This window comes from Canis lupus, chromosome 29 (assembly GCF_003254725.2).
Source record: "Canis lupus dingo isolate Sandy chromosome 29, ASM325472v2, whole genome shotgun sequence".
Taxonomy (NCBI): domain Eukaryota; kingdom Metazoa; phylum Chordata; class Mammalia; order Carnivora; family Canidae; genus Canis; species Canis lupus.
In genome coordinates, this window is record NC_064271.1 from 32,068,785 (window position 1) to 32,087,604 (window position 18,820).

Here is an 18,820-nt window from a genome sequence, read left to right on the forward strand (position 1 = left end):
CATGCCCTGGGCCAAAGGCAGGCACTAAACCCCTGAGCCACCTAGGGATCCCAAACGTACAAGTTTTTAAAATTAACTTTTGAAGTTACTTCTGAAATGTCCCTTGAAAAATATTGGATTGAGCAGGTGTTTGGTGTCTAAGTCTGTTTTTCCAGAGGTTTCCACTAACAAGGTCCGGAAGGGAATTATGACAGATCTAAAAACATCAGGCCACAGACTGAGAAAGGTGTTTAAAAATGGAAACTATGCACAGACAAGAATTAGGTTTTTTACTCAATCAAGTTAAAAGTGTGCAAGAAAAGAAGAATCTTCATCAGTAAACTGGAAGATGATTGAAGAGATTTTTTTCAGGTAGAGCGATTTGGGGAGTTCATTAGCAAGATCTTTGAAATTTTTTATACCTTATTTAATTATCTAAATCTGGGACAACTTTTTTTTTTCCCTCCTAGAAATCTTCACTCCTAAAAGATGATGCTCATCATTGCTGCTGAATCATCTCTACCTTTACTCCTCCCATCAGCATTTGCTGCTTTGTAGAATTGTATCTTGCTGGTCTTCTCTAAGGAAAATTTAGACCCCCCCCCCTTTTTTTTTGAGGAGACGAGAATGCCATGCTATTCTTCTGAATATGTGGAGATGGGGAAGTATGATGCTGTGAATGTGGAGGAAAATCATCCCTCTTTGTGAACAGAATCGTTGAGTTGTTATTGAATTTGGACTCCGCACGCGATTCTTTGATATTGGGTGCCATAGAATACTCTTTTAAATCATTATTGGTTCAGAAAAGTCTTAAAAAAATAATCACCAATTTGCACACAAGAAAAAGGTCCACAGGGCTGCTTTAATTTTTCAGCCAGCTGGTTTTTCCTCCTCCCGCCTTGTCTAACTACCATCCATCCTTTTCATGCTGGTCATGTTACTTCAATGGACTTGTTCCATACATAAAGTTTGGGAATTTGAAAAATTTGGAAATTAATAAAGAAAAGCAGTGTAGAGGGAGTCTATGTAAGCCTTGCTACTGCAGTACTACAATTCTTGTAGACATCTTCTGTATGTTTCCATAAATCTGCTGTTCTGTATGTTTCCATAAATCTTTTGTTCTTCCCTCAAGAACAACAAAATTTCACTCAGAATAGAAACAAAACACACTTGCCCTATTGACAAATGAATTGTTATCAATAAACAAATATTCATCAAGTACCTGCTACATGTCAAGCAGTGGGAATACGGCAGTGAAACGATGAAGCCTCTGACCTCATGGGAGTCTCAGACATTCATCAGTAATTATAAATGTGATGTGCACTAGGAATCAGGGCAATATGGGAAATCTGTTGCGTTCTTTCTGTTCCTTTAATGACTTCCCTTAAAAATTAATGTCACTAGTGCCTCTGTGATCTAGGACCTACACTGAATATATGCAGCAAGTGAATTCTTAAAGAGCAGAAGGATGAATATATAAACAGTGTAAAGTGTGCTCAGAGAATACAAAAGCAATGGCCTGAGGCAGAGAGAATACATTCCATTTCAGGAACTGTGATCTCAGGGGCCCCTCTGACCCTGTCTTCTACCCTCTTCACCATTCTAGAATACCTCCTCAACTGTTCTGTTGGTAAGTCATCAATCTATTTTAGTACAAGTCAATGGCAGTTCCAGTATGACATCACCATCTTGACCAAATCTACTTCTGTGTACTGTGTTCTTGCTTCCAGAGGACAAGTGGCTTATCATCTTCCTTTATGTATGATTTTTCCCCTGTCATTTGCTGTATTTCTTAGTATATTTTTCTGACTCTACTGTCTAGTTCAACCTGGGAGGGCAAAAACAGCATTGTGCAAAATCCCTAGGTAAATAATCTTAAATCCCTCCTCTTTTGGGCCATGTTAGCAGGTACATTTTATAAAAACCTATGTCTATTTTTTCCTATGAAATTATATGTATAAATACACACAGATATATATATACTCACATATGTATAATATATATAATATATGTATATTAATATATATGCAATATACATATATTTAATTTTTTAAAAATTTATTTATGATAGTCACACAGAGAGAGAGAGGCAGAGACACAGGCAGAGGGAGAAGCAGGCTCCATGCACCGGGAGCCTGACGTGGGATTTGATCCCAGGTCTCTAGGATCATGCCCTGGGCCAAAGGCAGGCACTAAACCGCTGCGCCACCCAGGAATCCCTATATGCAATATATATTGAGCAGGTATAGATTTAGACACTTGGGTTACTATTATTACTAGTATACAAGTTACATGAAAATTATATATATTATATATATTATATATATATATTATATGTATACATATATATGATTACATATATATAATCCTTGAGGGGGAGAGAATGTCTCACGAAAAGCTTATAAACTCAATGGTATAACACAGTGGTAACCCCCTCAAATCCTATGAAGTCACTTAGCAATACATGTCTGTGGTGCTAGGATAATTCTAATTTTGTTCTTGGAAGGAGAATTAAAGCCATTGTGTTAGCTCCAAAAACAACCTGACAGAAATAATTTTATTTCTTTTTTCACCAGGAAAAATTCTCATGTACTTCCTGTACCATAGAATAAATATCATGGTGCTTGTAAAATATTTCAGTATCTGAGGTCATTTAGGGACATGTTGCATTTTTAAGGGCTAGTGACTTATATCCGAGCTCACTGCTTTTATTCGTATTTAGCAATAAAATATTTTACCTTCTTTGACTTATTGCCTGCCAAACATCAACTGTTTTTTTTTGTTTAGATTCATAATATTTTTTCCCTTGAAATCTTTTTAGAGCCTTATGCACTTTATGAAAAAGTAAATAAAATTTAGCATTAAGAAAGAGTACCCTATTTATACACATGCACTTTTTCCCTCACACACATATTTTAATAAAGCGATGGTATCTGGAAAGAAAGTGCATTTGGTAGATAAGGGTTTAGGTTCTGCCTCCACAAAAATTAGAATTCCAATCCTGACTTTGCTCTTCTCCAACTATGTAGTTTTGGACAAGTTTCTACAGTCCTTGAAGCCTCAACATTCTCATATGTTAAGTGAGGAAAATAACTGTATGGAATTCATAGGGCTGTTGTGATGACTGAGATGCTGTCTACTGAAGCCTAAAGAAGTGTCTGTAATTTCATTTAGGGATTTATTTAGTAAATACTACTTAATGTGCAACCACAGTTCTAGGTCTTTGCAAATATGACTCATTTATTATTTCATTTAATACTTCAATCCTAATAACAACTGTATGAGGTGGGCACTCTTATTATTTCTATTTAATAGATGAGGAAACCAAGGGCTGAGAGGTTAAGGTAACTATCCCAGGTTAAAAGACAATATCAGAACCAGGATTGCCCATGTGGGCAATCAGGCTAAAAAAATCCATGCTCTGAAACAGTGTTGCCCTATTTTATTTATGTATTAATTCATCCAACTTACTTAAATCCTACTATGTGTCAGGAATTGTCCTAGGCATATGGTTACAAAGATGAAAAAGTCTCTGCCTTTGTGAAGATCATCATTTAGGGGTTAAAAAAAAGGAAATTGTGAACAAATAATTACAGTCCAATGACGTACCTCCATAGAAGACATGAGTTCAGTGGCTGTGGGAGCCGCTGGCCCATTATTAACACTTGAAGGACTTAGGAAGAGGTACAAATGAAGACCTATATTCCACATGTTCAAATATTTAAACATTATAAATCAAGTTTCACAAAGCTGTTTTTATAATGACAAACTTGAAAGTATGTGAATTTTGTATTGCTAAAAGTTGACATGTATCAAAGACAACCGAATTTAAGTATTAGTGGGCATGTCTGTGTATTCTGTTGAAGGGCTAGCAACATTTGGATCGAGTAATAAAATAACAATGGGCATAATTCATTTTTTAAAAAAGATTTTATGTATTTATTCATGAGAGACACAGAGAGAGAGAGGGAGAGACACAGGCAGAAGGAGAAGCAGGCTCCACGCAGGGAGCCGGATGTGGGACTCGATCCCAGGACTCCAGGGTCACGACCTGAGCCAAAGGCAGACGCTCAACCACTGAGCCACCCAGCCATCCCAATAATGGGCATAATTCATAAATAAAATGCATTTACCCACAGATATATTTTTCTGACCTCAGTTTTATCAAAGTAGCTATCATTTTATAATCAAGATTTTCATATAACTTGTATACTATTAATAATAGTAACCTAAGTGGCTAACTCTATACCTGCTAACTGTATACCTGCATACAATTTGGACATATTTTCATCAAATTGTAAATTAAAACAAAGGTACCAAAGTTAAATTATTTTTATATTTTTCTAAATTTCTCTTTATATGGAATATTCAGTTATTTATTAAAATAAAATACAAAACAAAAAAATTAAAAAATTAACCGAAGCTGAAATTCATAATTTGATTTTTTGAAAATGTAATTAAACTGTATTAAATACGTATTTTTTATTTGGGTATACTTGACACACAATGTTACATTAGTTTTGGGTATACAGCATAGTGATTCAACAACTTTAAATGTTACGCTATGTTCACCAGAAGTGTAGCTACCATCTGTCACCGTGCAGCACTATTATGATGCCATTAACTATATTCCCTGCACTGGACTTTTTACTTCCATGACTGACTCATTCCAGAGCTGGAAGCTTGCATTTCCTACTCCCTCTCACCCATTTTGCCATCCCCCCATCTCCCTCCCTTGTAGACACCATCAGTTTGTTCTCTGTATTTTTAGGTCTGATTCTGCTTTTTGTTTGCTTATTCATTTGTTTTGTTTTTTAGATTCCACTTAAAGTGAAATCCTATGGTATTTGTCTTTCTCTGTCTCACTTATTTTGCTTAGCATAATACCCTTTAGGTCTACCCTAAAGTGTATCACATGTTTTTATTTTTATTTTTTAAAAGATTTTATTTATTCACTTGAGAGAGAATGAGAGAGAGCACAAGGTTGGGGGAGGTAGGCAGAGGCAGTGGGAGAAGCAGGCTCCCCACTGGTCAAGGGGTCCCCCAGGACCCTGAGGCCATGACCTGAGCTGAAGGCAGACACCCAACTGACTGAGCCACCCAGGAGACCCTTGTTAAATGTTTTTTATACAAATAAAACGATTCAATATAAAATCATTTTATACAAATAAAATGATTCCCAATGCTAGTGACCAATGTCCATGTAGTTGCTTACTGGATTGATGAGTCACACATGTTACATCTATTTATATAAAATTTAAGAGTAATGTGAATTGTTAACGGTTGCAGAATGTTCCTCTGCGACCATGTGTGACTGTTGTGAATTCTCACTAATTTGCAAGTACCTCTGGAACCATAAATTTGAGCACATAGACAAACAAGAAAATGGGTATTTGGTTCCACTAGGAATAGCAGTTTGTTTTGCAGGAATCTACTGCACATATGCTATTTGAAAAGCATGATTATCGTGTCCATTCTTTGCCTAAACATTACCACGGCTCAAATTCTCCACACACTCTCAGCAGCGTCGGTCTCCAGCGTCGGCATGACCCACAAACCTTTATGTTGTCCAGCTGCAGTTGCCTTTTTTTTTTTTAAGGACATATGGCTAGAGATAAGGAGATGTGTTTCTTTGGAGCCAGAATCATGTTAGTCATGGAAGAGACATTTAGGGTTATGAGTCTTGCTCTGTCAGTGCTGACCACCAGATCCTAAGAGAAAGGGGTGTCCATATATTCTTTCATAAATTAATTTTTGTGTTTATGACATACGAGACCCTCCAAAGTGCATGATCCTTCTAGTTTTGGTCTTAGGGAGATATTGTATCACTACTAGCTGCAGGGCCAAGGGATTTTTTTTTTTTTTAAATTTTATGAGGCAGGTATTTGGTTGAGTCTTGGAAGGAGACAGAGGACTGTGGGGCACGGTGCTGAGAGCATATGCAAAGGCACTGAGGCACTTAGGAGTGTAGCCCACTCGGTGAACTGCAGACATGTCTGCATGGCTAGAGCACAAGAGGCTTGAGGGAAGAGATGGATGGTAACACAGGAGAGGTAAGTGGGGACACATCATGCAGCTCTTAAGAGCCAGTTGGTGTTTATCCTGAAACAAGGAGGAACATTAAACGTTTTTTTTTTTTTTTTTTTTTTTACAGGGGAGGAATTTGTTTAGATTGAGCCCTGATGTGGAACCTTGGAGAAGGGCAAGAACTCAGCAATTCGGGTAGCAATTATCCCAGGGAGAAACGACACTGACCTTAACAAAGTTGGGGTGGGGGGGGTGGAAATTGGAAATGCTGGGAGAGGCTGGGAGAGATTGGGAATGTGGTGAGGAGCTGGATGTTCGTTACAGGAAGGCCTAGAACACTGTGGTTGTTTAATAAATGTTTGCAGAAATGAACTGTCCTCCAGCTCCCAGGGCCTCCAGCATTTTATCTGCACTATCACATGCCTTGGTTTAACTGTGAATTAATTTGCATACATTGTTTTAATACTTTGAATTGCAAAGTGGGTACATTCTTAACCAAAGGAAGATTGATACCAAAGACAAACACACCAAGAGATTCTCAGTGAACCTGGGCTGATACTATTACACAACTGTGTTCATTTCCAGTAGGACCAGGTTCTTGGCTCCCATCTCCTTGAGTCAAAGACGTTCGTCTCACGGGTCCATGAAGTCACAGATGGTTGGGTTATAATGTATATCACTCATTAACAAGTCTTCTGTACGCCCCCCCCCCCCCCCCGTCGGTTACCCTTGGTAATATCCTGTCTACTGTGTCCCGTGGGAAACATTGAGAATCCTTGAGTTATCGGAATAGATTGTAACTTCACAAAATGTTGCCTTTGTTCTTCCAAGTGCTGACTCCTCTATTGCTAAATCAAATTTAACCTAAAATGACTTTGTTGTTGTTTTGTTGTGCTTCAGTTGGCCTTGTGCTGTAACCTTTCAAAACTGATGGGGGGACAGATGGATAACAAATGTAGCTTGAAAATTTGGAAATTTGATAGTCGCAGACAATGGGGATCGTGCTGTTTTTATGTATCTCTTTAAAGGTCCCTTTTTAGGGGCACCTGGGTGGCTCAGTTGGTTAAGTGTCTGCCTTTGGCTCACATCATGATCCCAGGGTCTTGGGATCGAGCCCCCCATCGAGCTCTACTGGGTGGGAGCGGGGGAGCCTACTTCTCCCTCTCCCTCTGCCTGCAAATCCCCTTGCTTGTGCTCTCTCTCTCAATCTGTCAAATTAATAAATAAAATCTTAAAAAAAAGTCCCTTTTTATTCATGCTTGTTATATATGGCTTTTAATTATAGCTGGGTCGACTGGCCCACCTGATGCAAATTCAATCCTAAATTGTCTCTAAAACTTATCCTGACTTTAATATTTATTTTTTAAGATTTTATTTATTTATTTATTCATGGGAGACAGAGAGAGAGAGAGAAAGGCAGAGACACAGGCAAAGGGAGAAGCACACTCCATGCAGGGAGCCTGACGTGGGACTTGATCCTGGGTCTCCAGGATCACACCCCAGGGCTGAAGGTGGCGCTAAACCACTGAGCCACCAGGGCTGCCCTTATCCTGACTTTAAACACTGGGAGAGGTCCAGCCTTAACCTGGGACTGCACACTTAGCCAGAGCTGCTGCTGCTACTATGTGCCTCAGTTCTAGTAACTGCTGCCTCTGCCTAGACTCTGTGCCCAAGTCTAGGTGTCCACAGCCCGATTTTCCTAAGATATGGACAGCAAGTTGCATTTAGCCATTTTTTTTTTTTAATTTATTTTTTTATTGGTGTTCAATTTACTAACATACAGAATAACACCCAGTGCCCGTCACCCATTCACTCCCACCCCCCGCCCTCCTCCCCTTCTACCACCCCTAGTTCGTTTCCCAGAGTTAGCAGTCTTTACGTTCTGTCTCCCTTTCTGATATTTCCCACACATTTCTTCTCCCTTCCCTTATTTTCCCTTTCACTATTATTTATATTCCCCAAATGAATGAGAACATATAATGTTTGTCCTTCTCCGACTGACTTACTTCACTCAGCATAATACCCTCCAGTTCCATCCACGTTGAAGCAAATGGTGGGTATTTGTCATTTCTAATAGCCGAGTAATATTCCATTGTATACATAAACCACATCTTCTTTATCCATTCATCTTTCGTTGGACACCGAGGCTCCTTCCACAGTTTGGCTATCGTGGCCATTGCTGCTAGAAACATCGGGGTGCAGGTGTCCCGGCGTTTCATTGCATTTGTATCTTTGGGGTAAATCCCCAACAGTGCAATTGCTGGGTCGTAGGGCAGGTATATTTTTAACTGTTTGAGGAACCTCCACACAGTTTTCCAGAGTGGCTGCACCAGTTCACATTCCCACCAACAGTGTAAGAGGGTTCCCTTTTCTCCGCATCCTCTCCAACATTTGTTGTTTCCTGCCTTGTTAATTTTCCCCATTCTCACTGGTGTGAAGTGGTATCTCATTGTAGTTTTGATTTGTATTTCCCTGATGGCAAGTGATGCAGAGCATTTTCTCATATGCATGTTGGCCATGTCTATGTCTTCCTCTGTGAGATTTCTGTTCATGTCTTTTGCCCATTTCATGATTGGATTGTTTGTTTCTTTGGTGTTGAGTTTAATAAGTTCTTTATAGATCTTGGAAACTATCCCTTTATCTGATATGTCATTTGCAAATATCTTCTCCCATTCTGTAGGTTGTCTTTGAGTTTTGTTGACTGTATCCTTTGCTGTGCAAAAGCTTCTTATCTTGATGAAGTCCCAATAGTTCATTTTTGCTTTTGTTTCTTTTGCCTTCGTGGATGTATCTTGCAAGAAGTTACTATGGCCGAGTTCAAAAAGGGTGTTGCCTGTGTTCTTCTCTAGGATTTTGATGGAATCTTGTCTCACATTTAGATCTTTCATCCATTTTGAGTTTATCTTTGTGTATGGTGAAAGAGAGTGGTCTAGTTTCATTCTTCTGCATGTGGATGTCCAATTTTCCCAGCACCATTTATTGAAGAGACTGTCTTTCTTCCAATGGATAGTCTTTCCTCCTTTATCGAATATTAGTTGCCCATAAAGTTCAGGGTCCACTTCTGGATTCTCTATTCTGTTCCACTGATCTATGTGTCTGTTTTTGTGCCAGTACCACACTGTCTTGATGACCACAGCTTTGTAGTACAACCTGAAATCTGGCATTGTGATGCCCCCAGATATGGTTTTCTTTTTTAAAATTCCCCTGGCTATTCGGGGTCTTTTCTGATTCCACACAAATCTTAAAATAATTTGTTCTAACTCTCTGAAGAAAGTCCATGGTATTTTGATAGGGATTGCATTAAACGTGTATATTGCCCTGGGTAACATTGACATTTTCACAATATTAATTCTGCCAATCCATGAGCATGGAATATTTTTCCATCTCTTTGTGTCTTCCTCAATTTCTTTCAGAAGTGTTCTATAGTTTTGAGGGTATAGATCCTTTACATCTTTGGTGAGGTTTATTCCTAGGTATCTTATGCTTTTGGGTGCAATTGTAAATGGGATTGACTCCTTAATTTCTCTTTCTTCAGACTCATTGTTAGTGTATAGAAATGCCACTGACTTCTGGGCATTGATTTTGTATCCTGCCACGCTACCGAATTGCTGTATGAGTTCTAGCAATCTTGGGGTGGAGACTTTTGGGTTTTCTATGTAGAGTATCATGTCATCGGCGAAGAGGGAGAGTTTGACTTCTTCTTTGCCAATTTGAATGCCTTTAATGTCTTTTTGTTGTCTGATTGCTGAGGCGAGGACTTCCAGTACTATGTTGAATAGCAGTGGTGAGAGTGGACATCCCTGTCTTGTTCCTGATCTTAGGGGAAAGGCTCCCAGTGCTTCCCCATTGAGAATGATATTTGCTGTGGGCTTTTCATAGATGGCTTTTAAGATGTCGAGGAATGTTCCCTCTATCCCTACACTCTGAAGAGTTTTGATCAGGAATGGATGCTGTATTTTGTCAAATGCTTTCTCTGCATCCAATGAGAGGATCATATGGTTCTTGGTTTTTCTCTTGCTGATATGATGAATCACATTGATTGTTTTACGGGTGTTGAACCAGCCTTGTGTCCCAGGGATAAATCCTACTTGGTCATGGTGAATAATTTTCTTAATGTATTGTTGGATCCTATTGGCCAGTATCTTGTTGAGAATTTTTGCATCCATGTTCATCAGGGATATTGGTCTGTAATTCTCCTTTTTGGCGGGGTCTTTGTCTGGCTTTGGAATTAAGGTGATGCTGGCTTCATAGAACGAATTTGGAAGTACTCCATCTCTTTCTATCTTTCCAAACAGCTTTAGGAGAATAGGTATGATTTCTTCTTTAAACGTTTGATAAAATTCCCCTGGGAAGCCATCTGGCCCTGGACTCTTGTGTCTTGGGAGGTTTTTGATGACTGCTTCAATTTCCTCCCTGGTTATTGGCCTGTTCAGGTTTTCTATTTCTTCCTGTTCCAGTTTTGGTAGTTTGTGGCTTTCCAGGAATGCGTCCATTTCTTCTAGATTGCCTAATTTATTGGCGTATAGCTGTTCATAATATGTTTTTAAAATCGTTTGTATTTCCTTGGTGTTGGTAGTGATCTCTCCTTTCTCATTCATGATTTTATTAATTTGAGTCTTCTCTCTCTTCTTTTTAATAAGGCTGGCTAATGGTTTATCTATCTTATTAATTCTTTCAAAGAACCAACTCCTGGTTTTGTTGATCTGTTCCACAGTTCTTCTGGTCTCGATTTCGTTGAGTTCTGCTCGAATCTTTATTAACTCCCTTCTTCTCTTGGGTGTAGGATCTATTTGCTGTTTTTTCTCTAGCTCCTTTATGTGTAAGGTTAGCTTTTGTATTTGAGTTCTTTCCAGTTTTTGAATGGATGCTTGTATTGCGATGTATTTCCCCCTTAGGACTGCTTTTGCTGCATCCCAAAGATTTTGAACGGTTGTATCTTCATTCTCATTAGTTTCCATGAATCTTTTTAATTCTTCCTTAATTTCCTGGTTGACCCTTTTATCTTTTAGCAGGATGGTCCTTAACCTCCATGTGTTTGAGGTCCTTCCAAACTTCTTGTTGTGATTTAGTTCTAATTTCAAGGCATTATGGTCCGAGAATATGCAGGGGACAATCCCAATCTTTTGGTATCGGTTCAGACCCGATTTGTGACCCAATATGTGGTCTATTCTGGAGAAAGTTCCATGTGCGCTTGAGAAGAATGTGTATTCAGTTGAGTTTGGATGTAAAGTTCTGTAGATATCTGTGAAATCCATCTGGTCCAGTGTATCATTTAAAGCTCTCGTTTCTTTGGAGATGTTTTGCTTAGAAGACCTATCGAGTATAGAAAGAGCTAGATTGAAGTCACCAAGTATAAGTGTATTATTATCTAAGTATTTCTTCACTTTGGTTAATAATTGATTTATATATTTGGCAGCTCCCACATTCGGGGCATATATATTGAGGATTGTTAAGTCCTCTTGTTGAATAGATCCTTTAAGTATGATATAGTGTCCCTCTTCATCTCTCACTACAGTCTTTGGGGTAAATTTTAGTTTATCTGATATAAGGATGGCTACCCCTGCTTTCTTTTGAGGACCATTCGAATGGTAAATGGTTCTCCAACCTTTTATTTTCAGGCTGTAGGTGTCCTTCTGTCTAAAATGAGTCTCTTGTAGACAGCAAATAGATGGGTCCTGCTTTTTTATCCAGTCTGAAACCCTGCGCCTTTTGATGGGGTCATTAAGCCCGTTCACATTCAGAGTTACTATTGAGAGATATGAGTTTAGTGTCATCATGATATCTATTCAGTCTTTGTTTTTGTGGACTGTTCCACTGCACTTCTTCTTAAAGGGGAATTTTAAGAGTCCCCCTTAAAATTTCTTGCAGAGCTGGTTTGGAGGTCACATATTCTTTTAGTTGCTGCCTGTCTTGGAAGCTCTTTATCTCTCCTTCCATTTTGAATGAGAGCCTTGCTGGATAAAGTATTCTTGGTTGCATGTTCTTCTCATTTAGGACCCTGAATATATCCTGCCAGCCCTTTCTGGCCTGCCAGGTCTCTGTGGAGAGGTCTGCTGTTACCCTAATACTCCTCCCCATAAAAGTCAGGGATTTCTTGTCTCTTGCTGCTTTAAGGATCTTCTCTTTATCTTTGGAATTTGCAAGCTTCACAATTAAATGTCGAGGTGTTGAACGGTTTTTATTGATTTTAGGGGGGGATCTCTCTATTTCCTGGATCTGAATGCCTGTTTCCCTTCCCAGATTAGGAAAGTTTTCAGCTAGAATTTGTTCAAATACATATTCTGGCCCTCTGTCCCTTTCGGCGCCCTCGGGAACCCAATTAAACGTAGGTTTTTCTTCCTCAGGCTGTCGTTTATTTCCCTTAATCTATCTTCATGGTCTTTTAATTGTTTGTCTCTTTTTTCCTCAGTTTCCCTCTTTGCTATCAACTTGTCTTCTAGGTCACTCACTCGTTCTTCCACCTCGTTAATCCTCGTCGTTAGGACTTCTAGTTTGGATTGCATCTCATTCAATTGATTTTTAATTTCTGCCTGATTAGCTCTAAATTCTGCAGTCATGAAGTCTCTTGAGTCCTTTATACTTTTTTCTAGAGCCACCAGTAGCTGTATAATAGTGCTTCTGAATTGGCTTTCTGACATTGAATTGTAATCCAGATTTTGTAACTCTGTGGGAGAGAGGACTGTTTCTGATTCTTTCTTTTGAGGTGAGGTTTTCCTTCTAGTCATTTTGCTCAGTGCAGAGTGGCCAAAAGCAAGTTGTATTGGGAAAAAGAGAAAAAGAGAGGAGAGAAAGAAGGAAAGAAAAGAAAGAGAAAAAAAAAAGGGAAGAAAAAGAAAAAAAAAACGAAAAAAAAAAAAAAAAGAAGAAAAAGAAAGAAAAAGAAAGGAGAAAAAAAGGGGGTGGGGGAAGGAAACAAATCAAAAAGCAAAACAAAACAAAAACAAAAACAAACAAACAAAAAAAGAACCACCGGGGAGTGTCTTCTGATTCTGTGTACTTTAAGTCCCTTGGCTTCTCCTGGAAGTTGTCCGTCTAGCTGATCTTCTGGGGGAGGGGCCTGTTGTGCTGATTTTCAGGTGTTAGCAGTTGGGGGAGCTGCTGTGCCCCTGCCTGGTGCAGGGCTCAGTGGGGGTTGTTTACCCCGTGAGGCCGCAGGAGGAACAGCCCCAGTGGCGGGGCAGCTCTGGAAACCTGGATTCAGCTCCGGCAGGAACTCCTGAGCTCTCCGTCTGCAGGGCCTGGAGGCTCCGGGGCGGGGCCGCTGATCTGCTCAGCTCGGGGCAGGAGCGTCCTCGCTGTCCTGGGCCCTCCCGGCCTCTGCCTGTCCCGGGGGAGGCCGGATCCTGGGCTGTGTCCCGGCGCCCTGTGCTCCGGAGCCTGCGCTGTTGGATTCGCGCTCCCGGGCCGCGCAGCCCCCTCCGCGGAGCTGCCGCCCAAGCCCCTCCGAGCTGCTCCTGGAACCGCGCAGGCCCCTCCGCACGGAGCCTCTTCCTCTGCCCGAGCCCCTCCGAGCTGCTCCCGGGGCCGCGCAGCCCCCTCCGCGGAGCCGCCGCCCGAGCCCCTTCAGCTGCTCCGGGTCCCGCCGTGCGCTGCAGCCCTTAGGGAGCTCGGCGCACTCTCCTGGGCGCGCAGTTGCTGTTACTGTCCCCGGGAGCCCGAGGGCATCCCCGCCCTCCTGGGTCCTGCTCCACCTCCCTGGAGCCCCTTTCCGCCGGGAAGGTCGGTGCAGCTCCTGCGTCTCCGGGACGGGGCTCTCCTGTCCTGGGGTCACTCGCCCCGGCCTCAGCCCGGCTCCTCGCGGGCCCCTCCCCCTTGGAGGCCTTTGTTCCTTTATTTCTTTTTCCCCGTCTTCCTACCTTGATAGATGCGCGAACTCTTCTCACTGTAGCATTCCAGCTGGTCTCTCTTTAAATCTCAGGCCGAATTCATAGATTTTCAGGATGATTTGAAGGTTTTCTAGGTAGTTTGGTGGAGACAGGTGATTTGGGGACCCTGCTCTTCCGCCATCTTGCTCCTCCCCCCCCCATTTTTTTATTTTACCCAGGAATTGAAGTCTAACTCTCCAACCTCAAGCTTCGATTTGTGACCACATTCCGGATTTTCCAACTGGTCCCGGATTTCTTTAGGATCTTGCATCTGGTTGCTGGTATAGCTCTACTACTTTTTTTCTGCGGCTTTACCTCTTACATATTTGACTTAGAGGCCAAGATGGACTTTCACTGAGTTAGACCTATTCTCCTAGCCTATTCTTCATATCAGGAGACAAGGCTGACAATAGATTTCAAATCCTTCCATTGTGTTCCAACTTGTTGATGTAGGTTGGTTGTGTGCCTAGGTAGATGGGCAAATTTGTAGCCCATATAGAGGTAGAAAAACTTGGCTGGATAGACAGCAAGAGGAAGTTAAGATTCAATCATTCTTCCTCTGCCTTCTTAAGGCATTTGATCGCATGTATATCAGTATATGTTTCATTCTATTTTGGTTTGTAGTTCTTAACGTGGACGTCTCCACCAATAGATTATAAGCTCCTCTGTGATTGGATCTATTTTAATCTATTTTAATCTATTTCTCTATTCACAACAGCACTAGGATAGTGCTCTCCAAGTGGTGAACACTAGTAAATGGTTGAAGAAATAAAGAAATATAAAACCAGGGTTCATTAGATGCTTATTAATAAATAGGATCCAGTGTCTTATTGTCTTTATCTTTATTATACCATTAGTGTAATGCTATCCAAATGTAAAATACAGTATACATTTGAAATAATAAATAACAATAGAATTACAGTATCATTTTTCACCTGAGTCAATAGTTTATCCTTTGTGATTTTTCTTCTGCCTAGAAATCAGAAACTGCTGTTAGACTGATAGTGTTTAATTTTCAGAGACAATGTATTATTCCTTTTTATAGCCAGAATAACTCATCTGTGTTCAAGTTGAATACGTTAAGCATTCATTCTACGGTGTAACTTTTTGAGTTCTTCCAAGAGATAAAAAGATGAGTAATAAGATGAATCACTGCCTTCCTGCTTTTTTCCCTCTCACTCATTCTTTTGGCAATCTTTATAGTGTTTATAGTCTAAAGGAAGAGATCAATGAGGCATTCAAGGATTATGAAACGAGACAGAAAAGGAGAGGGTGGAGAGATGCTCTCACAGTGTTCTGTGGGGAACTCTATGCTAGGGAAGGCTTGACACCAGCTGTGGGAATACTACCCCTTAACTCTCCCTCTTTATATTGAATCTAGGGTTTTATTATATGATTTTATTTTTTTAAGTGGGCTCCACAGCTAGTGTGGGGCTTGAACTCACAACTCTTAGATCAAGACCTGAGCTGAGATCAAGAGTCAAAAGCTTAACCAACTGAGCCACCTCGGTGCCCCTAATTTTACCTTTTTCTACTGTCAAGGAAATACATGGGAAGGTGAGCAAATTATAGTTTTACAGGGCTTTCCTTGAATCTGCCTTAATTTGCAAGTTCATTCATTCTTTCAACAAAAACTATATGCAGTAAGTATTAAGATCTTTAGTAATTTATTTTGAGTAACAAATTACACATCACATACTTTGTAACTAGTCAAGACACCTTTGTTGAGAATGCTTGTTCAAGGACCAAGGGAAAGTGCTAGTGGGGCAATGGGGTCACTTTAAATATTTATTGATTATATATGTAAAGAATCAGAGAGTATTGTCTTGCTGTACTTCTTCGATTATTAAGATTGAGCAGTTTCCATATATTTATTGATCATTTGTTTGTCTTCTTTACTGATTGCTTATTCATATCTTCATACTATTTTCTTTTGGGAATCAATTTTTATGCTCATAACTTGTGAAAGGTTTTTCTACAGCAACGCCATTGTTCCTGTGGATGTCATTTACATTGAAAAAATTTCCCCCAAAAATTAAAAAAAAAAAAAGGGGATCCCTGGGTGGCTCAGCGGTTTGGCGCCTGCCTTTGGCACAGGGCGCGATCCTGGAGACCCGGGATCGAATCCCATGTCAGGCTCCCAGTGCATGGAGCCTGCTTCTCCCTCTGCCTGTGTCTCTGCCTCTCTCTCTCTCTCTCTGTGACTATCATAAATAAATAAATAATTTAAAAAAAAAGAAAAAATTTCCCCAGTTGTCATTTTAATTTTCATTAATTTTTGTTTTTACTATTCTTGGTTGACCTAGGTATTTAAGTTTTTCATAGTTCAATAAATTATTCTGTTATTTCTTGGTTTGTACCTTTGGTGTTTTGAAGGCTCTTCAATCATATATTTAAATATTTACCTATTTTTCTAGTATATTGATTTCATTGAAAAATGTAACTACTTTGCATTTATTCTGGTGTGTGGATAAGATAAGGGTCTTTTTTTCTCAGTAGCTAAACATTATCTCTGCATGGTGTGATTCTGTTATGCATGTTTGGTTTCTCTGGCAATTTAGGTCATCTACTAACATGATGGAAAATGACACAGCCAAACAGCTTAACATGTATCTGCCTCTGAAGCGTATTAAAATACTTATCGATGATTTGAGGTAAGTATATTCTCTAGTCTTTGGGGGGGGGGAAATAAAGCCTCTTAAACATTATTCCTCTCTGACATAATTGCTATTTCTACATTCTCATAGCAAAGGGATTAGCATCCCAGATGCCATTGTGAGGAACCTCTAGCAAGTGCATTTGTGCTTTGAGCATTCTAACACCTTCAAACATGACCTCTTTGTCCATCAGTTCACTTTTAGTATAAAGATAGTAAAGATACTCTTAAAGTACAAGATAAGAGTATGCGCATATCTTTCCCCCCTATTTTAGGGGTTTATTCTTTTTTTGTACTTTATTTTTAAATTGAATTATAATTGATATGCAATGTTATATTTCAGGTGTAAAACATAGTGATCTGATATTTTTGTACAATACAAAATGATCACCTTGATAGGTCTAGTTACCATCTATCATAGACAAATCTATTACAATATTATTGACTATGGTCTCTATGCTGTCTATTACATCCTCATGACTTATTTATTTATTTATTTCTTAAAAATTTTTTTAAAAATATTTTATTTATTTATTCATGAGAGACAGAAAGAGAGAGAGAGAGAGAGAGAGAGAGAGGCAGAGACATAGGCAGAGGGAGAAGCAGGCTCCATGCAGGGAGCCGGACATAGGACTCGATCCTGGGTCTCCAGGATCAGGCCCTGGGCCGAAGGTGGCGCTAAACAGCTGAGCCACCTGGGCTGCCCATGAGTTATTTATTTTATAACTGGAAGTTTTTATCTCTTAATCCCTCTCACCTATTTTCCCATCCCCTTACCTCTCCCTCAGCTGGCAACCACCAGTTTGATCTGTGTGAGAGTTATATACATATCTTTAAGACTCTAAGTTACTCCCATGAATACCTTCTCTATTGAAATCAAGATTTGTAAGCAAGAATTCTTAAGGCTATTTCTCCTAACTTATTTAAGCATGGTATATTTCATCAAAATCTTTTTTTTATTTTATGCATTTTCTTCTCAGCTTTGTAAATGTGTCTGTATAATTCTAAGAACACATAATGAACTGTATTCTTGTAATAGGTTAAATATCCGTACCTGCATTTCTATTTTGTCAAAGTAGACCAGTCCTACAATCAATGCATTTATCCATTTATATCTATGTGTGTCTGTCTCTGTCTACCTAGTGAGATTGAAAATAGCTAAATCTAGTAAGAGTAATAAGGAAATCCTACTAGAGTGCTTCACAGGGAATAGTGTGTAATTAAGCATTTACTATTTATGGATAACCATCAAGATTATGCTCATAAAATAAGTATTTCCATATGCATTCGTGGTCTTAGATACAAAGAATGTTGATGACTTTCAGAGTGATTTGGAGTCATTATTAATCTGATGAGATCTCTGACTGAATTTTTTTTCTATGCCTTTTTTACTCTCATTTGTAAATTTTTGCTAGTGTATCCACTAATAAATGAAACAATTCACCAAAGAAAGAATTCTCTTTTTTTTTATCCATTTTATATCTCTTCTGCAATGGGACCCTATACCAATTCAAAATAATATTTGTAAAAGAGAAAAAGATAATTCATGAACTAAGCTAGAATATATACATCATCCCATCTAGAAACCTGTTGTAAAGAATGACTTGGAAAAGCACAAATAATTGTTAAATTAGGAAGCAAGATAGACCTGGAGTCCCACTGTAGTTCAACTTCTTTTTGTAGTTTAGAGCCAGAATCCTATCTGTGGTCTAGGATTGACTTTGTGATGGGGAAGGGAGAAAAGTGTTAAGTTTCTAAGTACTCTAAAGCTCCATACTAAATTTTGATTGTATCTAATTCTTTTCATTTTCAGGGAGGTAGAGAGAAGTTTCATTGCTCTACTTACATATTTATAGGAATCTGTGACCCCAAAATGATGAAGAACTACTGATAAGAGAGTAACCAGTTATAAGAAATAGAAATTTCCTCTTTTGAGTCATGTAAAAAATTAAATTTAAAGATGTTTATTTCCTTTCCTTTCATTTTTCCCTAATTCTCTTTGATGAATTTAATGGTCTTAGAGTTATTTTCTGAAATGTGCAGAAATGAACAATTTAGAAACTATCTTGGACTCACAAATCAGCAAAAGGATGCCATAAATGTTCAGCATGCTATTTCTGAAAGCAAGAGTAGGAGTGGTGGAGCTGTAGAAGACAGAAAGTGGTAGAGAGTAGAAGCACCTTCTACCCTTGAGCCTGTCTGTGCTGGGCCTTTCAGCTGCCATTGTCATTCTCGATGATTGGAAGAAGGTCAGCTGCCCAACATCATGGAAAAATCAGAAAATCATTGCAAT

General features: G+C 39.4%; 1 long non-coding RNA gene across 4 annotated transcripts; it reads left to right on the forward strand.

Moving 5' to 3' along the window:
* Positions 1–1,622: 1,622 nt before the first annotated feature.
* Positions 1,623–18,502, forward strand: LOC112650801 (uncharacterized). 4 transcript variants are annotated; one of them, XR_003130458.3, is made up of 4 exons: positions 1,637–1,738; positions 6,134–6,201; positions 16,433–16,525; positions 18,341–18,502. It is a non-coding gene; the product is annotated as an uncharacterized LOC112650801 (long non-coding RNA). The 4 variants fall into 4 exon arrangements; XR_007407060.1 differs by having other exon boundaries at positions 1,696–1,844; XR_003130459.2 differs by lacking the exon at positions 6,134–6,201 and having other exon boundaries at positions 1,623–1,738; positions 18,341–18,500.
* The last annotated feature ends 318 nt before the right edge of the window (positions 18,503–18,820 follow it).